The sequence below is a fragment of the Heterodontus francisci genome, chromosome 35, assembly GCF_036365525.1.
Source record: "Heterodontus francisci isolate sHetFra1 chromosome 35, sHetFra1.hap1, whole genome shotgun sequence".
Classification (NCBI taxonomy): Eukaryota; Metazoa; Chordata; class Chondrichthyes; order Heterodontiformes; family Heterodontidae; genus Heterodontus; species Heterodontus francisci.
Window position 1 is genome coordinate 26,650,504 of NC_090405.1, and position 26,660 is coordinate 26,677,163.

Consider the following 26,660-nt stretch of genomic DNA (forward strand, 5'->3'; position numbering starts at 1 on the left):
TGCTGACCGTCTCCTCACTGTGACCATTTGTCCTGGTTTTATTGTGGCCAACATCACCATCTGGTGGTGGAGAGGTGGCTCTGCAGGAAGGGGTTGACAAAGTGGGAGAGACTCGGCTGGTCCGTGTTTGCAGCTTGTGTTCGTGTGAGCAAAAGTGATTTGTTGCTGATTGATGTGTTCACTGGAAGGAAAAAGCTGATTGCAATAAAGTGCTTTTGGAAGCATCTTGTTATTATGGGGAAATACTTGATGTTTTGAAAGTGAACTGTTTGTATTATTACGAAGCATAAATAGCAGAGAATGGTTTCGATCCATCGATCTCTGGGTTATGGGCCCAGCACGCTTCCGCTGCGCCACTCTGCTAACTGCTGTTTTCAATTTCAGCTGCCTGTTAGTGAAATATGTTCATTTCCCCAATGTTTTTATCAAAATAGGATTGGAGTCGGATTTCTCAAGAATCCCGGACTCAGCAACACACGTGCTGACGGACTCACCCTCACCGCACAATGACACAAGGACACAGAGTAACAGCACCGACAATGAGGCAGGCAGAGAAAGACACACAGAAAACCAGGAAGATATTATCAGGACCCAGAAAGGAACAGATAGAGAAAGGTACTGAGCAAACCAGCAAGAGACAGCGAGATAAAAGCAAAATACTGCGGATGCTGGAAATCTGAAATAAAAACAAGAAATGCTGGAACCACTCAGCAGGTCTGGCAGCATCTGTGGAAAGAGAAGCAGAGTTAACGTTTCGGGTCAGTGACCCTTCATCGGAACGGAGAGTTAACATTTCGGGTCAGTGACCCTTCATCGTTAACCCGAAACGTTAACTCTTCGTTCCGATGAAGGGTCACTGACCCGAAACGTTAACTCTGTTTCTCTTTCCACAGATGCTGCCAGACCTGCTGAGTGGTTCCAGCATTTCTTGTTTTTATTATTATAAGAGACAGCGAGAGACTGATGAACACCACTTGGAGGGAGCACTGAGAGTGGCAAGGGTCCAGAATGTAGTCTGGCTGGGGGGTTTCAATGTCCATCACCATGAGTGGCTCGGTAGCACCACTACTGACCATGCTGGCCGAGTCCTAACGGACATAGCTGCTCGATTGGGTCTGCAGTAGGTGGTGAGGGAACTAACAAGAGGGAAAAACATACTTGACCTCATCCTCACCAATCTGCCTGCCGCAGATGCATCAGTCCATGACAGTATTGGTAGGAGTGACCACCGCACAGTCCTTGTGGAGATGATGTCCCATCTTCACATTGAGGATACCCTCTATCGTGTTGTGTGACACTACCACTGTGCTAAATGGGATAGATTTTGAACAGATCTAGCAATGTATAACTGGGCATCCATGAGGTGCTGTGGACCATTAGCAGCAGCAGAATTGTAGTCAACCACATTCTATAACCTCATGGCCCGGCATATTCCCCCACTCTAACATTACCAACAAGCTGGGGATCAACCCTAATTCAATGAAGAGTGCAGGAGGGCATGCCAGGAGCAGCACCAGGCATACCTTGAAATGAGGCATCAGCCTGATGAAGCTACAGCCCAGGACTACTTTCATGCCAAACAGCAGAAGCAGCATGTAATAGACAGGGCTAAGTGATCCCACAACCAACGGATCAGATCTACACCCTGACACATCCAATGATGAATGGTGGTGGACAATTAAACAACCAACAGGAGGAGGTGGCTCCACAAATATCCCCAACCTCAATGATGGGGGAGCCCAGCACATCAGTGCAAAAGATAAGGATGAAGAATTTGAAACAATCTTCAACCAGAAGTGCTGGGTTGATGATCCATCTCGGCCTCCTTCTGAAGTCCCCAGCATCACAGACGCCAGTCTTCAGCCAATTCGATTCACTCAACGTGATATCAAGAAACGACTGAAGGCACTGGATACAGCAAAGGCTACGGGCCCTGACAATATTCCAGCAATAGTACTGAAGACCTGTGCTCCAGAACTTGCCGCGCCCCTAGCCAAGCTGTTCCAGTACAGGTACAATACTGGCATCTACCCGGCAATGTGGAAAATTGCCCAGGTATGTCCTGTACACAAATAGCAGGACAATTCCAACTCAGCCAATTGCTGCCTCATCAGTCTACTCTCAATCATCAGTATAGTGATGGAAGATGTCATCGACGGGGCACTTGCTTCACAATAACCTGTTCAGTGACGCTCAGTTGGGTTCCGCCAGGGCCATTCAGCTCCTGACGTCATTACAGCCTTGGTTCAAACAAGGACAAAAGAGCTGAACTCAAGAGGTGAGGTGAGAGTGTCTGCCCTTGACATCAAGGTAGCATTTGACTGAGTATGGCATCAAGGAGCCAGAGCAAAACTGGAGTCAATGGGAATCAAGAGGAAAACTCTCCACTGGTTGGAATCGTACCTAGCACAAAGGAAAATGGTTGTGATTGTTGGAGGTCAATCATCTCAGCTCCAGGACATTACTGCTGGAGTTCCTCAGGGTAGTATCCTCGGCCCAACCTTCTTCACTACTTCATCAGTGACCTTCCTTCAATCATAAGGTCAGAAGTGGGGATGTTCACTGATGATTGCAAAATTTAGCACCATTCACGACTCCTCAGATACTGAAGCAGTCCATGTAGAAATGCAGCAAGACCTGGACAATATCCAGGCTTGGGCTGATAAGTGGCAAGTAACATTCGCGCCACACAAGTGCCAGGCAATGACCATCTCGAACAAGAGAGAATCTAACCATCTCCCATTGACATTCAACGGCATTACGATCGCTGAATCCCCCACTATCAACTTCCTGGGGGCTTCCCATTGACCAGAAACTGAACTGGAGTTGCCTTATAAACAGTGTGACTACATGAGCTGGTCAGAGGGTAGGAAGCATGCGGTGAGTAACTCACTTCCTGACTCCCCAAAGCCTGTCCACCATTTACAAGGCACAAGTCTGGAGTGTGATGGAATACTATCCACTTGCCTGGATGGGTGCAGCTCCAACAACATTCAAGAAGCTCGACACCATCCAGGACAAAGCAACATGCTTGATTGGCACCCCGTCCACAACATTCACTCCCTTCACCACTGACGAACAGTGGCAGCAGTGTGTACCATCTACAAGATGCACTGCAACAATGCAGCAAGGCTACTCAGGCAGCACCTTCCAAACCTGCATCCTCTACTGCCTAGAAGGACAAGGGCAGCAGATGCATGGGAATACAACCACCTGAAAGTTCTCCTCCAAGCTACACATCATCCTGACTTGGAACGATATCGACATTCCTTCCTTCACTGTCGCTGGGTAAAAATCCTGGAACTCCCTTCCTAATAGCACTGTGGGTGTACCTACCCCACATGGACTGCAGTGGTTCAAGAAGGAAGCTCACCACCACCTTCTCATGGGCAATTAGGGATGGACAATAAATGCTGGCCTGGCTGGCGACGTCCACATCCCATGAAACAAATAATTAAATGCAATAACAGCTCATCTCAATTCCTAGTATTTCTAAATCCCACCAGTCCAACATAAGCTGAACAATTATTGCATGTTGTGATTGACGGTCTGGTCTGTAAACTGCACTGTATCACAGATTGCTGACATTTGCTAACTGGAAGTGAGAACTGCAAAATCGGGACAGTAGTTCACACAGTCTGTCAGTGTGAAAGAATCAGGCAATGTGAGGTCATCGAATTTGTCTGTAAATGTTACACTCATATTGCTTTATATTTTTATATTGGAAATAAAAGTAATTATTTCGTGAAAATAGTGACATATTGTCCAAACTTTGGTAGCCAGTTGTTTTCGTCTTGCACTCAGCAGGGCAATCCACAAGAATACCAATTTAAGGGAAAACAACAACTTTCTTCTGTCTGAGAAGAGAATGCTGATTGGTTGGGAAGTGAACTCTGATTGGGCGAGGCATTGCCATTCAGAATGCATCAGTTTATGGTAACTGACAGATAACTGCCCAGCTTTGTTTGAAATTTAAACCAGGCAGCTTGACTCTGATTGGTCAAGGCATTGCCCTGTGGAATGAGCCAGTGAATGGCTGTCACTTATTTTGTTTAGCTGAAACTGGCACAATATGTGTGCATGTTCTTTCTGTCTGCAAAGAACAGGGCCCTGTGTATTAATATATGTAGCTTACAGGACACACCAATGCACCACACTGCGAGCCCTACTGACAGTCTTAAATTGGTTGTCAACGTAATTCTTAGCACACTGAGAATTATTTAGCAAATGTTGTCCTATTGTGGAATCACATCTCATGTTGGATACTGTGTTTTGAGTTTTGCAAGCACGGGTTGGTTGGGTAGGGCCCATTGCGAACAGCGGAAGGGACATGTTATTTGATACAATCCGCCAGTTTTGGGATGTACGGTCTAGAAACCTAGCATCACACTGGTATTGAAATTCATATATCACGTTACTTATTTGTGTGATAGGCAGGACGTCTCTTTTGCTTGACAGCAGCATCCTGTTAGTGGCGAACACCACACTTGTTGCTCCTGCATAGTAACAGCAGGAAACAGCGAGCCTCACCTGTTACTCAAATACTGGGGATAAATTACCCTTCCAGGGTAATTTGAGGAGACTGGGCACTTTTTAGGGCTCAAAATGACGTCCTTCAGCCCGTTTATAAGTTTGTGCGATATACAGTGAGAAATGATCTGATCAGTGTAGCCATTGTAATGCAGGATGTCTTTGATTCGCCCTATTTCAGCATCAAGCTTGCATGGTGAGCAAATGGCTCAGCCCTATTTATGAGGTTGTCGATAAGACCAATCTTATAGCGTGTGGAACTGTAATAATCCCAACGCGTGTATTGACCAGTGAAGGTAGGTTTGCGGTCGACCGTGGTAGAAAACCCCTCAGCAGATTTCTCAACTAGTACATCAAGGAAAGGGAACTCATTTGACAGCTCCATTCCAAAGGTGAATTTGAGTGTAGGATGGAGCTCATGAAGACGTGCAAGGAAATTATTTCATGCAACTGCGGATTCAAATATAGCAAACGTATCAGCTACATATTGGAAATATGCAAGAGGTCGGAGGTTAGGTGTCATTCCCTTAAAAACAGTTTTGTCATGGAATCCAACAAAGATGTTTGTGAGAGCTGGGCCTAGAGGGGATCCCATGGCAACACCAGCGATACATGGTGTCAATAAAACTGAACTCAACTGTGCAAGTTGCCAAGTTCATAAGTTCAATGAATACGGATTCACACAATGATGACGGGTCTAGATCACCATGATATAGCACTGCAGTGCAAATATCTATGGCTTCCTGAAGTGGTACATTGGTGAATAGGCTAGCAATGTCAAATGACACATGGACACGGCATTGCTATCGATATGCAAGTCCTGTATGGTCTTCACAAATGTGAAGGAATCCTTCACCGTGTATGTGGAGAACTTGCTCAAAAACTGGTTGTAACAATTTGCCCAACCATTTGGCAAATTCATTTCAGGATACTATTTACATTACTTCAAATAAAGAAAACACAACGACACAAAGAATTGAGCACAACGCTGAAAGTTTCACAGCAAATAGTCAAATGGGAAAAGGATGAAATACAGAAAGAAAAAGCCTAAAATACTGAAAACACTCAGCCAGTCCGGAAACAACTGTGGCGAAGAGAAGCTCGGGTTAATGGTCCAGTTCTTTACATAAAAAATAGGAGTAGGCCATTCGGCCCATCGAAATAGCTCTGCCATTCAATAAGATCACAGCTGATCTCCTACATCAACTCCATCTTACCACACTAGCACAGATCCCTTGATTCCCTTCGTATCCAAAAACCTATCGATCTCTCTCTTGGATATACCCAATGATTGAGCATCCACAGCTCTACAGTCACAGAGAGATACAGCACTGAAACAGGCCCTTCGGCCCACCGAGTCTGTGCCGACCAACAACCACCCATTTATACTAATCCTACATTCATCCCATATTCCCTACCACATTCCCACCATTCTCCTACCACCTATCTACGCTAGGGGCAATTTACAATGGCCAATTTACCTATCAACCTGCAAGTCTTTGGCTGTGGGAGGAAACTGGAGCACCCGGCGGAAACCCACGCGGTCACAGAGAGAACTTGCAAACTCCGCACAGGCAATACCCTGAACGGAACCGAGGTCACTGGAGCTGTGAGGCTGCGGTGCTAACCACTGTGCGTAGAGAATTCCAAAGATTCACAATGCTTTGAGTGAACAAAAAATCTCCTCTTCTCAGTCCTAAATGATTGAGCCATTTATACTGAGACTGTGATCCCTAGTTCTAGATCCCCAGCCAGAAGAAACATCCTCCCAGCATTTACCCTGTTAAATCCCTTAAGATTTTTAGGTGCCAGTAAGATTACCTCTCACTCTTCTAAATTCTGAGGAATATTTTTTTTTTCCAAAATATACTTTATTCATAAAAATCTGCAAAAATTACATTGCCAAACAGTTTCAAACAGCACCAAAAAATACAAACATTGCAAGGGAGATCAGTTTCCTTCAATACTGTCATGAGTTTCTTCACAACCCTTCCGTTTCACAATTGTCATGCCAATTACAGTTTTACATTTACAGCAATTGAAAATATTAACGATACAGTTCGAGGGGTTTCCCATGGATCCAGCCCATCAGTCCAGCTTGGTGGGGGGACCTTACACTGTGGTCTTTCCCCATTGAGCCTTTGCTGCGGCTGCCCCAAGCTTTAGTGCGTCCCTCAGCACGTAGTCCTGGACCTTGGAATGTGCCAGTCCGCAACATTCGGTGGTGGACAACTCTTTGCGCTGGAAGACCAGCAAGTTTCGGGCAGACCAAAGGGCGTCTTTCACCGAATTGATAGTCCTCCAGCAGCAGTTGATGTTTGTCTCGGTGTGCGTCCCTGGGAACAGCCTGTAGAGCACAGACTCCTGTGTTACAGAGCTGCTTGTGATGAACCTTGACAAAAACCACTGCATCTCTTTCCACACCTGCTTTGCAAAGGCACATTCCAGGAGGAGGTGTGCGACCGTCTCTTCCCCACCACAGCCAACGCGGGGGCACTGTGCGGAGGGGGTGAGACTTCGGGTGTGCATGAAGGATCCGACGGGGAGGGCCCTTCTCACCACCAGCCAAGCTACGTCTTGGTGCTTGTTTGAAAGTTCTGGTGATGAGGCATTCGCCAAATGACTTTGACGGTCTGCTCGGGGACCCATCCAACAGGATCCACCGTCTCCTTTTCCCGTAGGGCCTTGAGGACATTCCGTGCAGACCACTGCCTGATGGACCGGTGGTCAAATGTGTTTTCCCGCAGAAACTGCTCCACGAAGGATAGGTGGTACGGCACGGCCCAACTGCATGGAGTGTTCCGCGGCAATGTGACCAGGCCCATTCTTCGCAACACCGGGGACAGATAGAACCTCAGCACGTAGTGACACTTGGAGTTTGTGTACTGGAGGTCTACACACAGCTTGATGCAGCCGCACACGAAGGTGGTCATCAGGATGAGGGCCACGTTGGGTACATTTTTCCTGCCCTTGTCCAGAGATTTGAACATCGTGTCCCTCCGGACCCGGTCCATTTTAGGTCCCCAGATGAAGCAGAAAATGGCTCAGGTGACTGCCACAGCGCAGGAGTGGGGTATGGGCCAGACCTGCGCCACGTAGAGCAACAACGTGAGCGCCTCGCACCTGATGACCAGGTTCGTACCCACAATGGAGAGAGATCGCTGCCCCCACATGCCCAACTTTTGCCGTACCTTGGCTACTCGCTCCTCCGATGTTTTGGTGCACGCCCCGGCACTTCCGAACCATCTCCCCAGCACCTTCAGGTAATCTGACCTCACGGTGAAGGGGACAAAGGATCGGTCAGCCCAGTTCCCAAAGAACATGGCCTCGCTCTTGCCGTGGTTAACTTTGGCTCCCGAGGCCAGTTCGAACTGGTCGCAGACGCTCATCAGTCTGCGCACGGACAGCGGATCCGAACAGAAGACGGCGACGTCATCCATGTACAGGGAGGTTTTCACCTGCGTGCCTCCGCTGCCTGGGATTGTTACCCCTCTTATGCTCGCATCCATCCTAATAGACTCAGCAAAGGGTTCAATACAGCAAACAAACAAGACAGGGGAGAGAGGGCAGCCCTGTCTGACTCCAGATTGGATCGGCAAACTTTCCGATTCCCACCCGTTGATTCTGAGGAATATCGGCCTCGTCGACTCAATCTCTTCTCACAGGACAATCCCCTCATCCCAGGAAGCAATCGAGTGACACTTTGATACACTTCCTTTAAGGCAAGTATATCCTTCCTTAGGTAAGGGGAACCAAAACTGTACACAGTGCTCCAGGTGTGATCTCACCAAGGCTCTGTCTAATTGCAGTCAAACTTCTTTATTCTTATAAAAACTCTTCACAATGTTGAACACAACTATTAACTACCCCATTAACATCTCTGCTCTAAGAACAAGGACCCCAGCTTCACACACCCCAGACCCCTATTCTTTCCACATTAGCTGAATTCCTGCATCTCTGATACATTCTAGTAAATCTCCTCTGCACCCTCTCTAAGGCCTTGCCATTCCTGCTAAAGTATGAAACATGGAATTAGAAACAATGCTCTCGCTGAGGCCTATAACCAGTGAGATTTATAAAGGTTCAGCCTCAATTCCTTGTCTGTGTCCCGTACTCCCATTTCTGGTTTCTGACTCAATGTCGGCTCTGAGCTGTTGAAACTGCCTGAATAAATATTTCCACCCAATAAAGCGCTCGGAATGTGAGAAGGGACAAAGTGAGTGACCAAGTACATCAACTCCAAGTAAAACTCCACCATGTAGTGAAAACACTCAAAACACAACGGCTCTTTTAAGAGCCACCCACAATCTCTCTGAAAAAGCTGCACCAACATCTCTCTAGAATTGGTTTATTTCATTGGTTTTAATGCTCAGTAACTCTCTGGAACTTTCTCACTGTCTTTGTGTTTTCTGTTTCAATCTGGTATGGAGATTCTGGGAAGATGAGTTTCACTGCCTGGGAGGATCTTTGTGGTTTTCCTGCAGAAACACAAAACAAAGTCTCTTTTCAGAGTCACCCACCACCTCATAGGGACAGCAGTGACCTGGGAACGGGAGCTGGGGTGTGTTTTATGCCGGAAATATCAGTTAATGATTTATGTTGTGCTCTCGTTATCTTCCAATCTCTGAATTGAGCCTTTCCACCGCACCAGGGTTATGGGGAGAGTTTTCATCGTTTCTTTTCCAAACGTACAGACGATGTTATAAAGTTGCTGATTTATCCAGATGGCGGATTCTCCCCTCACAGTGAAAAGTAACATCACACCTTCACATCTGCCCATTGTTTTATAATTGAATAATTAGTCAAATGGAATTATTTGTGATGTTATTTCCCCCGAGACGGTGTTTCCTGCAGTGAAACTGATCAGTTTCAGCTCAGTCATTCAGGGACCTGGAATTCCTGCAGTTGGAGCCCGCTGTCACCCCAGCCCACTTCTGATTGGTCACCCTCTTCTCATCAAGTCAGTGACAGCACATGAGGAGGCCATTCGCCCCATTAAGTCTATGTCGGGCTTCCAATCTGTTCAGTCCCCGACTCGATCCCCAAATCCCTGCATAATCCCTTTGGGTCAAAATGACCGTGGCAGGACTCGAACCTGCAATCTTCTGATAACATCATAGAATATACCGAAGTCAGACACCTTATCCATTAGGCCACACGGCCATTAGTTCACATGAGTGATTCAATCAGAGAACCTCGAAGCACAAAATACAAAAAATCATTGGTTGAACCTGTCAACCTGGCAGAATATTTGAATTTGTGAAAGCCGCCAATTTCACTTTGGAAAAGAAGTGATCGACTGGAAAAGTACATAAAAATCTATTTTCCCGTAGCGGTTTAAATAAACTTTTAAAACACAATTTTGCTTTTACCGACTCAAATTGCTGGTGCTATTTTATGAACAGCTTTATTTTGCCAATTTTTGTCAACTTCTCATCCGTAACTGACAGTAAAAGAGTCCGTTCAGCAATCTTTCACACGACAAATAACTCAAACTCAGTGTGGAAGTAATAAATTACAGACTATTGGTAATTCCCCTTCATACAGGCTTCAGGGGGACAGTGAGAAGCCACTGAAATAGTTGCTTCATCCTTTTAAAAGGTTCCCATTCTGTCCTGTTACTGACATGTTGGAATCAGATTTGTATTTAACAAGATATTTCTGTGAAAACAAAATCCTCAACGGACCAGCTGGGAATCTGGGAATCACTGTAGTAAAATAAAAGGCTTTTGATTGAGAAGACGGGACCGTCTCACCAGCAGCCGGGTTACATTCCCCTCACATCCTTATACAGTGAGCAGCTCTTTCCCTCGAGAAATAGACAGCAGCAGTTGGAAGTTCAGTAAAAGGATCGGTTCATTGAGACAAGTTTCTGAGTGACAGGTGGTGCTGAATATTAATACAAGAAGGTCCTGGAATGGGAAACAAGTGTCCAGAGTGGGGTCTGAAATCAGGACAGGGAAATGGCCAGCACTGACACAGATCATTTCATTATTACATTGATATCTGACTGTCTATAAGGAGAAGCGAGTTAAACACATGATGGTGAAAGGAATGGAAGATGACGCTGGTTGTTCTAGATGAAGAGGGATAGACAGAGGTGTGGGTACAGCAGACTTCAGACAGTAATCAGCCCTTTCAGATACTGTGGGTGGATCTGAAATGAGCCTTTGGGATAGGGAAAAAAGCTCTTTGTTTAAAAACCCTCATATAGCTACCTTGTAATTGGTCAGGTTACTAATGTTTTAGTTAGTGTAATTTATGAATAATTACTAATTAGAAAGTGCTGTTTGGACAGAGTGTAAAGCTGTGAGTTGATGTGTGAGGGACTTCACTGACTAGGGGAAGGAGGTGCTCTTTGGTCTCTCTTTTCTTTTCTGCCTTTTCAGCCTCCATGGTACAGGGGAAGAAGCTGATCGGTGAGTAACTGGTAAATTATTCTACTTATTACACTTATTACACGAGCAATAATGAGTTTGTAAAGCTAAGTAATGGCAGGGCAGCTCGAAAAGTAAAAGTTCTAAATTGGGGGAAGGCAAATTTTACAAAACTGAGAGGTGATTTGGTGGATGTGGACTGGATACAACTACTTGAAGGAAACCCAAAGATGTTTTATCAGTCCATTAAGAGCGTGAGGATAACTAAGGAAAGGGTATGGCCTATCAGAGATGTACAAGGGAACTTCTGTGTGGATCCAGAAGATGTGGGCGGGGTTCTTAATGAGTTTTTGTCTCTGCCTTCACAAAGGAGAGGGATGATGCAGACATTGTAGTAAAAGAAGAGGAGTGTGAAATATTAGATACGATAAGCATAATGAGAGTGGAAGTACTAGAGGGTCTGACATCCTTGAAAATGAATAAATCACCAGGGCCAGATGGTTTGCATCTGAGGTTGTTAAAGGAAGCCAGGGAGGAAATAGTGGATGCGCTGAGGATCATCTTCAAATCCTCACTGGATATGGGGGAGGTGCCGGAGGATTGGAGGTCTGCGAACGTTGTACTATTATTTTAAAAGGATGTGGTAAGTCTGACCTCAGTGGTGGGTAAATTATTCGAATCAATTCTGAGGGACAGGATAAACTACCACTTGGAAAGACATGGATTAATCAGGGATAGTCAGCATGGATTTGTTAAGGGAAGGTCATGTCTCACTAACTTGATTGAGTTTTTTGAGGAAGTAACAAGGAACATTGATGAGGATAGTGCGGTGGATGTGGTTTACATGGATTTTAGTAAGGCATTTGATAAGGTCCCACATGGCAGTCTGGTCAGTAAAATGAAAGCACATGGGATACAGGGGAATGTGGCAGGTTGGATCCAAAATTGACTCAGTGGCAGGAAACAAAGGATAGTAGTCAACGGATGTTTTTGCGAATGGAAAGCGGTTTTCAGTGGCGTTCCACAGGGCTCAGTGTTGGGTCCCTTGCTGTTTGTGGTGTATGTTACCACACGGGCGGCACAGTGGTACAGCGGTTAGCACCGCAGCCTCACAGCTCCAGCGACCCGGGTTCAATTCTGGGTACTGCCTGTGTGGAGTATGCAACTTCTCCCTGTGTCTGCGTGTGTTTCCTCCGGGTGCTCCAGTTTCCTCCCACATGCCAAAGACTTGCCAAAGACTTGCTGGTTGATAGGTTAATTGGCCATTAAAAATTGTCCCTAGTATAGGTAGGTGGTAGGGAAATATAGGGACAGGTGGGGATGTGGTAGGAATATGGAATTAGTGTAGGATTAGTATAACATGGATGGTTGATGGTCGGCACAGACTCGGTGGGCCGAAGGGCCTGTTTCAGTGCTGTATCTCTTTAAAAAAAAAATAATTCTTTGGAATTAAATGTGGGAGCTATGATTGGGAAATTTGCTGATGACACAAAAATTGGCCGTGTAATTGATGGTGAGGAGGATAGCTGTAGACTTAAGAATGAGATGAATGGATTAATTGAGTGGGCGGAAAAGTGGCAAATGGAATTCAATCTGGAGAAGTGTGAGGTAATGCATTTGGGGAGGGCAAACAAAACAAGGGAATACACAATAAACGGGAAGATATTGAGATGGGGAGAAGAAGTGAGAGACTTTGGAGTGCATGTCCACAAGTCCCTGAAAGTGACAGGATAGGTAGATAGAGTGGTGAAGAAGGCATATGGAATGCTTTCCTTTCTTGGTCGACAAAAGCAGGGATGTAATGCGAGAACTGTGCCCTCCCCGTCAGATCCTTCATGCACACCTGAAGTCTCGCCCCCTCCGCACAGTGCCCCCGCGTTGGCTGTGGTGGGGAAGAGACGGTCGCCCACCTCCTCCTGGAATGTGCCTTTGCAAAGCAGGTGTGGAAAGAGATGCAGTGGTTTTTGTCAAGGTTCATCCCAAGCAGCTCTGTAACACAGGAGTCTGTGCTCTACGGGCTGTTCCCAGGGACGCACACCGAGACAAACATCAACTGCTGCTGGAGGACTATCAATTCGGTGAAAGACGCCCTTTGGTCTGCCCGAAACTTGCTGGTCTTCCAACGCAAAGAGTTGTCCACCACCGAATGTTGCAGACTGGCACATTCCAAGGTCCAGGACTACGTGCTGAGGGACGCACTAAAGCTTGGGGCAGCCGCAGCAAAGGCTCAATGGGGAAAGACCACAGTGTAAGGTTCCCCCACCAAGCTGGACTGAGGGGCTGGATCAATGGGAAACCCCTCGAACTGTATCATTAATATTCTCAATTGCTGTAAATGTAAAACTGTAATTGACATGACAATTGTGAAACAGAAGGGTTGGGAAGAAACTCATGACAGTATTGAAGGAAACTGATCTCCCTTGCAATGTTTGTATTTTTTGGTGCTGTTTGGAAACTGTTTGGCAATGTAATTTTCACAGATTTTTATGAATAAAGTATATTTTGGAAATAAAAAAAAAGAGAACTGTTTAAAACGGTGGTTTGGCCACAGCTGGAGTATTGCGTACAGTTCTGGTCATCACATTACAGAAAGGACATAATTGCTGTGGAGAGAGTACAGAGGAGATTTACAAGAATGATACTGTGGGTGGCTCTGAAAAGAACCTTTGGGTATTTGATAAAATCCTGGCAGATTGCCTTGGTTTTGGTGCCCGGAGCGCTGGTTTTCTTGGGCAGCAGCATGGCCTAGATATTAGGCAGCACCCCGCCCTGAGTGATGGTCACCCCTCCCAGCAGCTTGGTGAGCTCCTTGTCATTCTGGACAGCCAGCTGTAGGTGTCTGAGGATGTTGCGGGTCTTCTTGTTGTCCTGGGCCACGTTGCCAGCCAGCTCGAGGATTTCAGCGGTCAGATACTCGAGCACAGCAGCCAGATACACCGGGGCTCCGGCACCCACACGCTCAGCATAGTTGCCCTTTCTCAGGAGCCTGTGAACATGGCCCACCGGAAACTGCAGTCCAGCCCGGGAGGAGCGAGACTTGGCCTTGGACCGATCTTTCCCGCTGGTCTTTCCTCTTCCAGACTTTTCTTTTCCAAAAATATACTTAAAGACATTCTGTGCAGACCACTGCCTGATGGATTGGTGGTCAAAGGTGTTTTTCCACACAAACATTTCCACGAACGCACAGTCCAACTGGATGGAGCGTTCCGCGGCAATGTGACCAGATCCATCCTTCGCAACACCGGGGTCAGATAGAACCTCAGCACGTAGTGACACTTGGTGTTTGCATACTGGGGCTCGACGCACAGCTTGATGAGGCCACATACTAAGGTGGCCATCAGGTTGAGGGCGATGTTGAGTACATTTTTTCGCCTTTATCCAGAGGTTTGAACATCGTGTCCCTCCGGACCCTGTCCATTTTGCGTCTTCAGATAAAGCGGGAAATGGCTCGGGTGATCGCCACAGCAGAGGAGTGGGGTATGGGCCAGACCTGCGCCACGTAGAGCAACAACGTGAGCGCCTCGCACCTGATGACCAGGTTCTTACCCACAATGGAGAGAGATCGCTGCCCCCACATGCCCAACTTTTGTCGTACCTTGGCTACTCGCTCCTCGCATGTTTTGGTGCACGCCCCGGCCCTTCCGAACCATATCCCCAGCACCTTCAGGTAGTCTGACCTGACGGTGAAGGGGACAAAGGATCGGTCAGCCCAGTTGCCAAAGAACATGGCCTCGCTCTTGCCGTGGTTAACTTTGGCTCCCGAGGCCAGTTCGAACTGGTCGCAGATGCTCATCAGTCTGCGCACGGACAGCGGATCCGAGCAGAAAACGGCGACGTCATCCATGTACAGGGAGGTTTTCACCTGAGTGCCTCCGCTGCCTGGGATTGTCACCCCTCTTATGCTCGCATCCTTCCCAATAGACTCAGCAAAGGGTTCAATACAGCAAACAAACAAGACCGGGGACAGAGGGCAGCCCTGTCTGACTCCAGATTTGATCGGGAAACTTTCAGATTCCCACCCGTTGATTGACACTGCGCTACTGATGTTTGTGTAGAGCAGTTGGATCCAATTGCAGATTCCCTCCCCAAACCCCATTTTGGAAAGCACGTCCATCATGTAGGTGTGCGATATCCTGTCAAAAGCCTTCTCCTGGTCCAGACTGATGAGGCAGGTGTCCACCCTCCTGTCCCGCACGTAGGCGATCGTATCCCTGAGAAGCGCGAGACTATCAGAGATCTTCCTGCCTGGCACAGTACAGGTCTGATCGGGGTGAATCACCAACTCCAGAGCAGACTTGACTCGACTGGCTATGACTTTGGACAGAATCTTGGAATCAACATTAAGCAGTGAGATGGGCCGCCAATTTCTGATTTCTGCCCTCTCCCCCTTCTGCTTGTAAATGAGGGTGATGATGCCTTTCCTCATGGATTCTGACATGCTGCTGGCCAGGAGCATACTCTCGTATACTTCCAGCAGGTCCGGGCCGACCCAGTCCCACAGGGCCGAGTACAACTCGACCGGTAAGCCCGGGAGTTTTACTCGTCTCGAAAGACTCGACGGCCTTTGTCAGCTCATCCAGAGTTAGCGGCTTGTCCAGTCCCTCCCTCCTGCTGTCATCTAAGACCTCTGTGATAGATGACAGGAAGGACTGGGAGGCTCTGCTGTCTGTGGGCTTCGCGTCATACAGCCCAGCATAAAAGGATTTGCTGATCCTGAGTATGTCGGGCTGCGAAGACGTTACCGAGCCATCTTCTTCCTTCAGGCTGCTGATAACAGAGCTCTCTCTGTGTACCTTTTGGAAGAAGTAACGCGAGCACGTCTCATCCTGCACGATGGAGCGGACTCTGGACCGGAAGATGATCTTGGAGGCCTCCTTGGCAAAGAGCGAGGCCTGCTGGCTCTTCACCTCTTGGAGGTCCTCCTTGACCTCGACCCCCATTGACTGCAACCGGAGTAGATTTTGCATAATTTTCTGGAGTCGGGACAGTTCCCTCTGTCTCTCTCTCGCCTTCTGAACACCTTTGTGGATGAAGAACCTCTTGATGTTCTCCTTAATCGCTTCCCACCAGTGAACTGGAGACTCAAAGAGGGGTTTCACGGTCCTCCAACCTTTGTAATCCCTTTTGAGTTCCTCAACGTTCTCTGGGGTCAGCAGTGTCGCATTGAGCTTCCACGTCCCTCTGCCAACCCGCTGGTCGTCCTGTAAGTGACAGTCGGCCAGTAAGAGGCAGTGGTCGGAGAAGAACACCGGCTTGACGTCGGTGGATCCGACCGTGACAGCACGGGACACAAACAGGAAGTCAATCCTGGAACGGGCAGACCCGTCCGATCTTGACCATGTGTATCTGCGCTGCGCTCCGTCTGCAGGTTTGCTGAAGACGTCGTGCAGTTTGGCATCTTTAACTGTTTCTATTAGGAATCTGGACGTAGCGTCCAGTTTGCTGTCGTCACTGCCGGATCGTCCAGCCGCATTGATGATGCAGTTGAAGTCACCGCCTAGGATGACCGGCCTGGACGTCGCCAGCAGCAGTGGGAGCTGCTGGAAGCTGGTCAGCCGCTCGCTGCGTTGTACCGGGGCGTACACGTTGATCAACCGGAGCGGAGCGTTGTTGTACATCACGTCTGCTACGAGGAGGCGGCCGCCCACCACCTCCTTAACTTCGGAGATGGTGAAGTTACCTCCTCGCAGCAGAATACCCAGGCCGGAGGAACGGCAGTCATTACCCCCCGACCAGATCGATGGCCCGTGGGACCACCATCGCGACCACTGCCTGTAGGTGCTGAGGTGTGGTATTCCACACTCCTGCAGAAACAGTAGGTCAGCTTTGACCTTGGCAAGGTAATCCAAGGTTGAAACACATCGCGTAGTAGATTTAATGCTACGCACATTAATGGAAGCAATTCTTACACCCATTTTTTAACTAAAAATTAGTTGTTGCTTACCATACCATTTGTCCTCGCTAGTCCCAGTCCTTCGGGATGTTCCTGCATACCCATCGTGTGCGCAAGCAGTTTCACGTTGGTTGGGCTCAGAAACCCCTCCTGATTTTTCATGCAGGGTTTGTGCCGCACGGGTGACATCGGGGGGGTCTTGTAGGCAGAGAGCATTTGGTTGTCCTCAGCTGCTTCCATCTGTTCCTCCTCGAAAACATCACAGCTCCCGGTCTCCCGGAGCTCAGGTGCGCCAGACGTGTCTTTGCTCCCGGTGTCCCGGAGCTGAGATGCGTTGGCCACGTCGTTACGTGTGGGGCATTGGGGTTGGGCCACGCCGGGCCCATCACAGCTCCCAGTGCCCGGGGGCTGGGATGCTTTATCATCCATCTCGGAGTTCTGCCGCCTCTTTTGTAGGGGCTGTCGTTCCAGCATTTCCCCGTCCAGTGAAGAGGAGTTGTTGCAGTCTGATTCAGAAGAGAGCCTCCTCTTGCCACTGGTTTGGGTGGTGGCTTTGGGATGTTTTTTCTTTGTGGTTTTCCTCTGGACCACTTGCCACTGACCTGTTTGTCCATCTGCTGCCTCCTCCTCCATTGATTCTGTCTGTGGAGGAGGGGTTTCCGGGCGCTGGGTTGGTGCTGGGTCGTTGGTTTCAGCTGCCTCCCCTTCCTTCTCAGGTTGAAGTTCCTCACTGCGGAGAAAGTTGCTGGTCTCCTTTCGAACAGCGGACGCCTTCGTCGAACCTTCTCCCGGCCTTTCCTTGGACCTTGCCGCCTGAGCATAGCTGAGGCAACGTTTGGGGCAGGTCTTGTAGAGATGGCCTGCCGCGCCGCACAAGTTGCAACACTTAGTCTGCTTACAGTCCTTGGTCTGATGGCCTTCCTCCTTGCAGTTCTTGCAAACAACCGTGCTGCAGTTGGCTGCCATGTGACCAGATTTGCCACAGGTGCGGCAAACTCTGGGCTGCCCAGCGTAGACCAAGAAGCCTCGACTTCCCCCGATAGCGAAGCTGGAGGGAGGGTGGATGATGGCTCCACTGGGATCTACCTTCAAGGTCACCTTGACCTGCCGCTTGCTGGTCCAGATCCCAAAGGGGTCCTTGACATCAGTGCTGCTGCCGGCCACCTCGACGTACCTGGCGAGAAAGGTGAGTACATCCACCACCGGAACATGGGGGTTGTAGAGGTGAATCGTCACCACCCGGTCCCGTTGTGACGGAAACGTGAAGAGCGGCTCCGCTGTGAGGATCGACAGTGGCGCCCGGTCCCCTTTCTCCTTGAACGCCTTCAGAAACTTGATGCATCCCGCGACGTTCCGGAACGTCACGTCGAAGTCTCCACTGCTGGGGAAATCCTGCAGGCAGAAGACGTCCGTCGCTTGAAATCCGCAGCAATCGAAGAGAATTTTCTTGATGAAGAAGGTGCGATCGACCGGTGCATCTCCTTCCTTGTCCTTCACGACCACCCGAACAGTGTTGCGCACTCCCTGGCCCGAAACTCGAAAATTGGTTATAGCCATTTTACTCAAAGTTCCCCCAGGATCAAAAGGCAATGATCATGGTCTCTTCTCAATCAAATAAGCACTGATAAGAACAGATACTACACTTGCTGCAGATGTGTTTGCTCTGGATCACACTGGCATCCAGGAGCTCCCACATGCTGCAGCTGTGACACATCACCTGTCCTGTCATCCTTAACGTGTTTCAATTAACTACTTAATTATTTTATTCAATTGTTTATTTTATTGTATATTTTATTAAGCTTACTACTAGTTTGTTTACTATTTTAAACATTAGGACTAAAATGGACCTTAATCACTGACCAGATACTCATCAAACATGCAGCTTTTTCCAAACCAATCAACTACCTGCTTGCCTGTGATGTCACAGCTTACCAGATCCTCACCAAACAGCTCCTTCCACTGCACCGAAGTAAGAACCAAATCCTGTAAACTCACCCCAGCGGCTCTCTGTTTCCCTGCTCTCACTCTCCATTGTGATGTCACTCCTTGATTTTATTACCCCTGCTCCGCTCCTGCTGTGCTCCTCTCTCGCGCTCTGTCTCTGAGTCGGTGCTTTTGACACACTTGTTAACTCTCTGTTCCGTTGTGCTCTTCTGTCTCTGGTCCAAAATCTGACTCTGGTGGGATTTGAACCCACAACCTTTGAATGCCTTCTTTATCATTATTTAGAAGTCCAACACGCTATCCATTGCGCCACAGAGCCGCACATATTTTAAAAGACATCACCAAGGCCTTTGATCTTGTCAGCAGAGACGGACTCTTCAAACTGCGATGGAAACTCGGCTGCCCTCCTGACCTCTTGGGCATCATCTCTTCTTTCCACGAGAACATGCACAGTTCCATCAGTTACAATGGAGCAACATCAGACACTTTCAAGATCAGCAGTGGGGTAAAGCAGGGCTGCGCGCTGGCGCCAACTCTCTTTGGAACAGAGGAACATAGGAGTAGGCCATTCAGCCCGTCGAGCCTGTTCTGCCATTCAATTCGATCATGGCTGATCATCGACCTCTATCTGCCCCTTTCCCATGCTCTCCCCATATCCCTTGATGTCATGAGTATCAAGATTTCTAACAATTTCTGTCTTGAACATGCTCAATGATTGAATGCCACAGCCCTCTGGGGTAGAGAATTCCAATGATTCACCACCGTCTGAGTGTAGAAATTCAACCCTATCTCAGTTTTAAATGGCCTACTCCTTATTCTGAGACTTGGTCCCCTGATTTTAGACTCACCAACCAGGGCAAACATCCTATCTACATCCACACTGTCACACCCTGTAAGAATTTTATCAGTTTCAATGAGATCACCTCTCATTCTTCGAAACTTTAAGGAATACAGGCCCAGTTTCAGTCCCACCATCCCAGGGATTAGTCTGGTGACCCTCTGTTTCACTCCCTCTATGGCAAGTATATCCTTCCTTAGATGAGGAGACCAAACTATACACAATACTCCAGCGCGGTTTCACCAAGGCTCGATACAATTGCAACAAGACATCTTTACTCCTGTACTCAAGACCCCTCGTGTGAAGGCCAACATACCATTTGCCTTCCTAATTGATTGCTGCACCTGCACAAGAGCTTTTAGTGTCTCATGAACAAGGACACCCAGGTCCCTTTGGACATCAACACTTCCCAACCTCTCACCATTTAAGAAATACTCTGTCTTTCTGTTTATTCCACCAAAGTGGAGAACTTCACACTTATTCACATTATATTCCATCTGCCATGTTCTTTCCCATTCACTTAGCCTCTCCAGGTTCCCTGGAAGCCTCTCTGCATCCTTCTCACAGCTCACACTTCACCTAGCTTTGTGTCATCTGCAAACTTGGAAATATTACATTTAATCCCCACATCCAAATCATTTATTTCGGTTGTTAACAGCTGTGGCTCCAACACTGATCCTTGCAGTACCCCAATAGTAACAGCCTGCCATCCTGAGGAGGACCCGTTATTCCTGCTCTCTGTTTTCGGTCTGTTAACCAATTCTCAATCCACACCAGTATATTATCCCCAATCCTATGTGCTCTAATTTTGTTTACTCACCTCCTGTGTGGGACATTACCAAAGCATCCACTGGTTCTCCTTTATCTGTTCTACAGGTAACATCCTCAAAAAACTCAACGGGTTTTTTCAAGCCTGTTTTCCTTTTCATAAATCTATGTTGACTCTGCCCAATCATATCATTATTTTCTAACTGTCTAGTTATCACATCCTTTATAATTGATGTATTCTTCTCCATGCTGCTATTGTACACTTTCAGTGACTCAGATGGGGGTGTTCGCCTGTATATCAGAGCTGACGACAAACTGTTCATCTTGGCAAGACTCCACTTGGACGTAGAGACTTGGACGTAGAGACTCCACTTTCCATCAACATTGACAACCTCACTTTGGAGGTTGTCAACAGTTCACATACCTTGGATCAACAATCACCAGCAATCTGTCCCTTGATGCTGAAATCAGCACCAGGATTGTCAATGCTGCAGCTGTCATGTCAAAGTTGAGAAGACGGGTGTGAACCGACAGCAAACTGACCGAAAATACAAAACTCCATGTGTACCAGGCTTGTGTTCTCAGCACCCTCCTTTATAGTAGAGAAGCATCAACAACTTATACAAGCCAAGAAAAGCAGCTGAACAGCTTCCACCTCCACTGCCTCAGATGGATATTGGGCATCTCCTGGCAGGACAGAGTGCCGAATGAGGAAGTACACCAGCGTGCAGGGATCCGCAGCATGTTTGCCCTCTTGAGTCAGAGGCGGCTCTGTTGACTGGGCCAAATGAATGACAGTCACATTGCCAAATACATGCTCTGTGGTGAGCTTGCTATAAGCACAAGACCAACAGGTCAGGGAAAAAATCAAGTCATTTGGAGAGGTTTGAGTTAATTAAGGAGAGTGGGCATGGATTTAAAAATGGAAGTTCATGCTTGATGAATCTAACTGCATTTTTTGATAAACTATCTGAGAAAGTTGATGAAGGGAATGCAGTGGATGTTGTTTATATGGATTTTACAAAAGCATTTTATAAAGTACCACATAAAAGGGTGGTTAACAAAATTGAGGTTCATGGATTAGGAGGGTCAGTGTCCATTTGGATAGGAAATTGGTTTAAGGACAGAAAACAGCGAGTCATATGAAATGGTTCTTGGTCAGACCGGAGGATAGTCGACAGTGGTGTTCCCCAAGGGTCAGTGCTAGAACCATTGCTTTTTTTTGCTACAGATTAATGACTTGGATCTTGGAATATCGAGTAGAATCTCAAAATATGCCGATGACAACAAACTTGGAGGAGTGGCAAACAGTGAGGATGATATGAACTGCCTGAAACAGGATAGTTATCGGCTAGTAGGATGGGCAGACAGGTGGCAGATGGAATTTAATAGTGACAAGTGTGAGGTGATGCATTTTAGCAGAAGAAATAGGGAGAGGCAATATATACTCAATGCTACAGTTCTGAAGAGTGTGCTGGAATAGAGGGACCTGGAGTACATGACCATCATTCTTTGAAGTTGGCAAGATATATTGTGAGAGTGGTTAGCAAAGCATGTGGGATCTTGGGCTTTATAAATAGAGACATTGAGTACAAAAGCAGGGTTGTTATGCTGAACTCTGGTTAGGCCCCAATTGGAGTGTTGCATCCAGATCTGCTCACCAATCTTTAGAAAGGATGTGCGGATTCTTGAGAGGATGCAGAGGAGATTTACCAGAATAGTTCCAGGGATGGAGGGTTTTAGTTTCAAGGTTAGGTTAGAAAAACAGGGTTTTTTCTGCCTGTATCAAAGGAGATTGAGGGGAGAATGGATAGAGGTGTCGAAGGCTATGACAGTTTTAGATAAGTTGGCAAGGAAAAATTGTTCCCAGTAACTATTGGTACAAGGACTAGGGGATTCAGATTGAAGGTTTTGGACAAGAGACGCAGGGGGAATGTGCGGAAGAGCTTTTTTACACAGTGATTGGTATTGATCTGTAACTCGCTGCCCCTGAGGGCGGAGGAAGTGGAGACAATCGTTGGTTACAAAAGGAATTTCGATGGGCATTTGAAGGAAATAAATTTACAGGGCTCGGGGGATCGAGCAGACGAGTGGGACTGACTGGATCGCTCCATGGAGAGCTGGCCTGTACTCGATGGGGCGAATGGCCTCCTTCTATACCACAAATGACCCAATGACTCGATGAGTCTATGTCACTCTCAGAATCAAGACAACAGAGTGACAGATTTAACACAACATTATAACATATGTTTGGTTTGACAAATTCAATAATAACTCGTCTCCACTCCTAGTATTTCTAAATCCCACACATTCACTATAATGTGAACAATTATTTCCTGTTGTGTCTCTCTCAGATTTGTAAACTTCACTATATTGGAGTGAGGTGACATCTACTGGCGGGAAGCAAGAACTGCAATCAAGCAGCAGAAACTCCACAGTCTGTCAGGGTTAAAGAAACATTGCAATATGAGGAAATAGTGAAGGGGTTTGATCGGGTTGATGGAAACATGATTCCACTTGTGGTATCGTATGAAGCAAGGGCCGGAAATATAAAATTGTCATTAATAAAAGAAATGAGGAATTCATGAAAAATGCATTTGCTTAGAGAATGGTTATAGAGATATACAGCACTGATATAGGCCCTTTGGCCCACTGAGTCTGCACTGACCATCAACCACCCATTTATACTAATCCTATGTTGACCCAGAATTCCCTACCACATCCCCACATTTCTCCTATCACCTACCCTGGGGCCAATTTACAACAGTCAATTTATCTATCAACCCACAAGTCTTTCGTTGTGGGAGGAAACCAGAGTACCTTGTGGAAGCCCACATAAACAACTTGCAAACTCCACACAGGCAGTATACAGAACTGAATCGGGGTCATTGAAGTTGTGAAGCTACAGTGCTCACCACTGCACCACCCTTAGAATGTGGATAGAGTAAAAAGTGAGATTGGATGGACAGAAGCAGTCTGAAAAGATGGCTCAAACAAAAGGTGAAAACCCTGAAATGTTAACTCTGTTTCTCTCTCCACAGATGCTGTCAGAGGTGCTGAGTATTTCCAGCACTTTCTGTTTTTATTTCAGCTTTGTCGGATATTGTTTTGATCTGAAAAAAATGCATGATCGGCTGTGGGTGCCAGTGAAATTCCACAGGAGCGAATAAAAGCTATGCCAACGGTGGCTCGTTGGTCTAGGGGTATGATTCTCGCTTTGGGTATATAAGTGATTAATATGTGAGAAGTTCTGGGTTCAAATCCCAGACGAGCCCTTCTCTGTTGCCATTTTTAGTTTAAGGTCATCGATTGCTTTCAGCCTTCCAGAAAGCGGAATCGATTTCCAAACTGAGCCTGCTTGAGGACCGGGGAACTGGATTCAAAGAGCTTGTCGACAAAATTGAAATGAACAAAATATACAGATTGTCAAGTGGGAATATAAGGTTGCAACAGTAACTAAAGGCCTGCTCGGGTCAGCAAATGAAACCCGACCCAAGCCTGACAGCACCACATCCGACCTGGTCCGAGTCCTTTCATTTTTTTCCCGTGCCCGAACTGACCACCAGAATGTTCAGTTAAACTTGCTTCCGATTTTCACTTTTTAAGCTTGTGCAGGTAAGGCAACAAAAACTGTAACTGGACTTGAAAGGTTGTTTAAATGTGCATTAAGATTAGAGCTACGTACCGGAGGTGATGAGCTGAAGATTGTTACCATAGAAGTTAGTGATTGTGAGGTCACTAGTTAAAGAGAAACTCATGGAGTTGTGCCCAGACAGGTTGTCCCACACTGTATTGATTAAAATATTGCCCGAAGGCGAGAAAATATCATTATACATTCCCTAGACTCCTGCTTTACAGGTTGAAATACTTTCTGCAAGTTTATCCAGAGAACAGGTGAGATGCAGAGACCAGGAAGGTCTTGAGTGATTAATTATTATAAAATATACATTCTTATATTAAAGAGATTGTGCTCTACCTTCGATGGAATCGCTCACTGCAGACTAGTGCGGAGTGTTTCCCGCCTTGACGTCCTGGCTGTCACTGGATCTTGAGTCCAGGCCTCTGGATTACTGATCCAGTAATCTTTGAAATTTCTCCCTTGATCTAATATTTTAATCTGGTAAGTCAGATTTTACAAAAAAAAATTAAATGATTTAAGACTGCTTCATGTTCAGCAGTACCAAATGAATAAAGAAATTCAAATATATTCAAAATTATATATCAACTATTAAATACTAATGCCCAGCTTTGAATACAAAAAATGCCTCTAATTGTGTTCTGGTCTGGAATGGAATTCTTCAGTGTTTCTGTTTAGCTTGGATTGACTCATCGATTTTCTTGTTTTTCACTTTGTCGATGCCTTTGAATAATTGTGGATCCTTCTTCAGGGTGTCTTCTTTCACCAGGTAGTTCTGACCTCTGATGATGTTGATCGTAATCAGCTTCAATTTGCTGATAGTTTTGGAAGTGAGCAGATTTCCTTTGCTTGAGTTTACAACATGGAACTTAGTCTGACGTGTGGACCCATGGGAGGATTTGAAAGCTGCCCTTGCATTGGAGCATACAGTTGCATCCATCCAAACAGAGGTACAGTAGAAGTGACATATTCAGTTCAGTCTGTCGATCATGGGACTTTTAATCTCAGGGTTGTGAGTTTGAGCGCCATTTAGTTTTTCCATTTTTTAGGCTTCATTAGCAGAGAGTACAAGGAGTGTTTGAAATGAAATTCAACAACAGTATGAGAAACGCTCTCTTTCATTCGGGACTCTTAACTCTCTGCAGCATCTCGCTGTGAAAGATTGAACTTTATCTCATTTCTTTTTCAGCTGGGGGTCAGTGCAGCTCAGTGGGACTTCTGGCTGTCTCCCACCTCACAATTCATCAGTGCTGAGAAAGCAATGGGAAATATTACGCATGGCTGAGTAAGCAGAGGACACCGATTTAAGGTGAATGGGAAAAGAACCAAAGGCAACATGAGGAAAAACCTTTTTTATGCAGCAAATGGTTAAGATCTGATATTTACTGCCTGAGAGTGTGACGGAGGAAGATTCAACCATAGCTTTCAAAAGGATATATGATAATTATCTGAAGGGAAAAAAAATTCAGGTTTTCATGGAATACATGAGGATGTGGCATGAGCTGAGTTGCTTGTGCAGAGAGGCAGCACAAGCACGATGAGCTGAATCCCTCCTTTTGTGCTGTAAGTATTCTGTGATCTATGATTCTATACAAAGTGAAACCAACACTCACATATGAGAAACTGACAGGTACAGTGTAAACCCCACACTAACAAACCAGCAAATGCCAGGGACAGAGTAAAACCAACAGTCCTAGACAAGAAACTGACAGATACTGTGTGAAACCCAAAAATCACTTATCAGGATTTGGCAGTTAATGTGTAAAAACCTCTCTTCAATATCCATCCTGCAAGGTACAAAGAAAATTAGGTACAAACCCAGGCTCATACTTCGAAGACTGAGAGATAAAGAGCAAAACACAGACTCACCTACAAGAGGCTGACAAGTACAGAGAATAGAATAGAGGGGGTGCAGATTAAAAACACATGCATGTAACGGATACTGATAGGGATAGAATCAAACCCTTTCTCACACATGACATGAAAATTGGTGGTGTCGTAAATAGTGAGGAGGAAAGCCTTAGATTACAGGCCAATATAGATCGTCCGAGGCTGAGAATATAAGAGCAGGGAGGTTATGACGGAGCTGTATAAAATGCTAGTTAGGCCACAGCTGGAGTACTGTGTACTGTTCTGGGCACCACACTATAGGAAGGATGTGATTGCACTGGAGAGGGTACAGAAGAGAGTCACCAGGATGTTGCCTGGGCTGGAGCATTTCAGCTATGAAGAGAGACTGAAAAGGCTAGCGTTGTTTTCCTTAGAGCAGAGAAGGCTGAGGGGAGATAAGATTGAGGTTTACAAAATTATGAGGGGCATTGATGGGTTAGATAGGAAGAAACATTTTACCTTAGCGGAGGGGTCAATAACCAGGTGGCATAGATTTAAGGTAAGGGGCAGGAGGTTTAGATGGGATTTGAGGAAATAAATTTTACCCAGAGGGTGGTTGGAATCTGGAACGCACTCCCTGAAGAGGTGGTAGAGGCCGGAACCCTCACAACATTTAAGAAGTATTTACATGAGCACTTGAAATGCGATAGCATACAAGGCTACGGGCCAAATACTGGAAAATGGGATTAGAATAGTTAGGTGCTTGATGGCCAGCACAGACTCAATGGGCTGAAGGGCCTGTTTCTGTGCTGTATAACTCTATGACTCTATATCAGAAACTGA

General features: G+C 46.6%; 2 non-coding genes across 2 annotated transcripts; both read right to left on the reverse strand.

The window, feature by feature from the left end:
- Positions 1–9,604: 9,604 nt before the first annotated feature.
- trnar-ucg (transfer RNA arginine (anticodon UCG)) lies at positions 9,605–9,693 on the reverse strand. The gene is given in 2 exon segments: positions 9,605–9,640; positions 9,657–9,693. It is a non-coding gene; the product is annotated as a tRNA-Arg (tRNA).
- Positions 9,694–18,972: 9,279 nt separating this feature from the next.
- Positions 18,973–19,063, reverse strand: trnar-ucu (transfer RNA arginine (anticodon UCU)). The gene is given in 2 exon segments: positions 18,973–19,008; positions 19,027–19,063. It is a non-coding gene; the product is annotated as a tRNA-Arg (tRNA).
- Between the last annotated feature and the right edge of the window lie 7,597 nt (positions 19,064–26,660).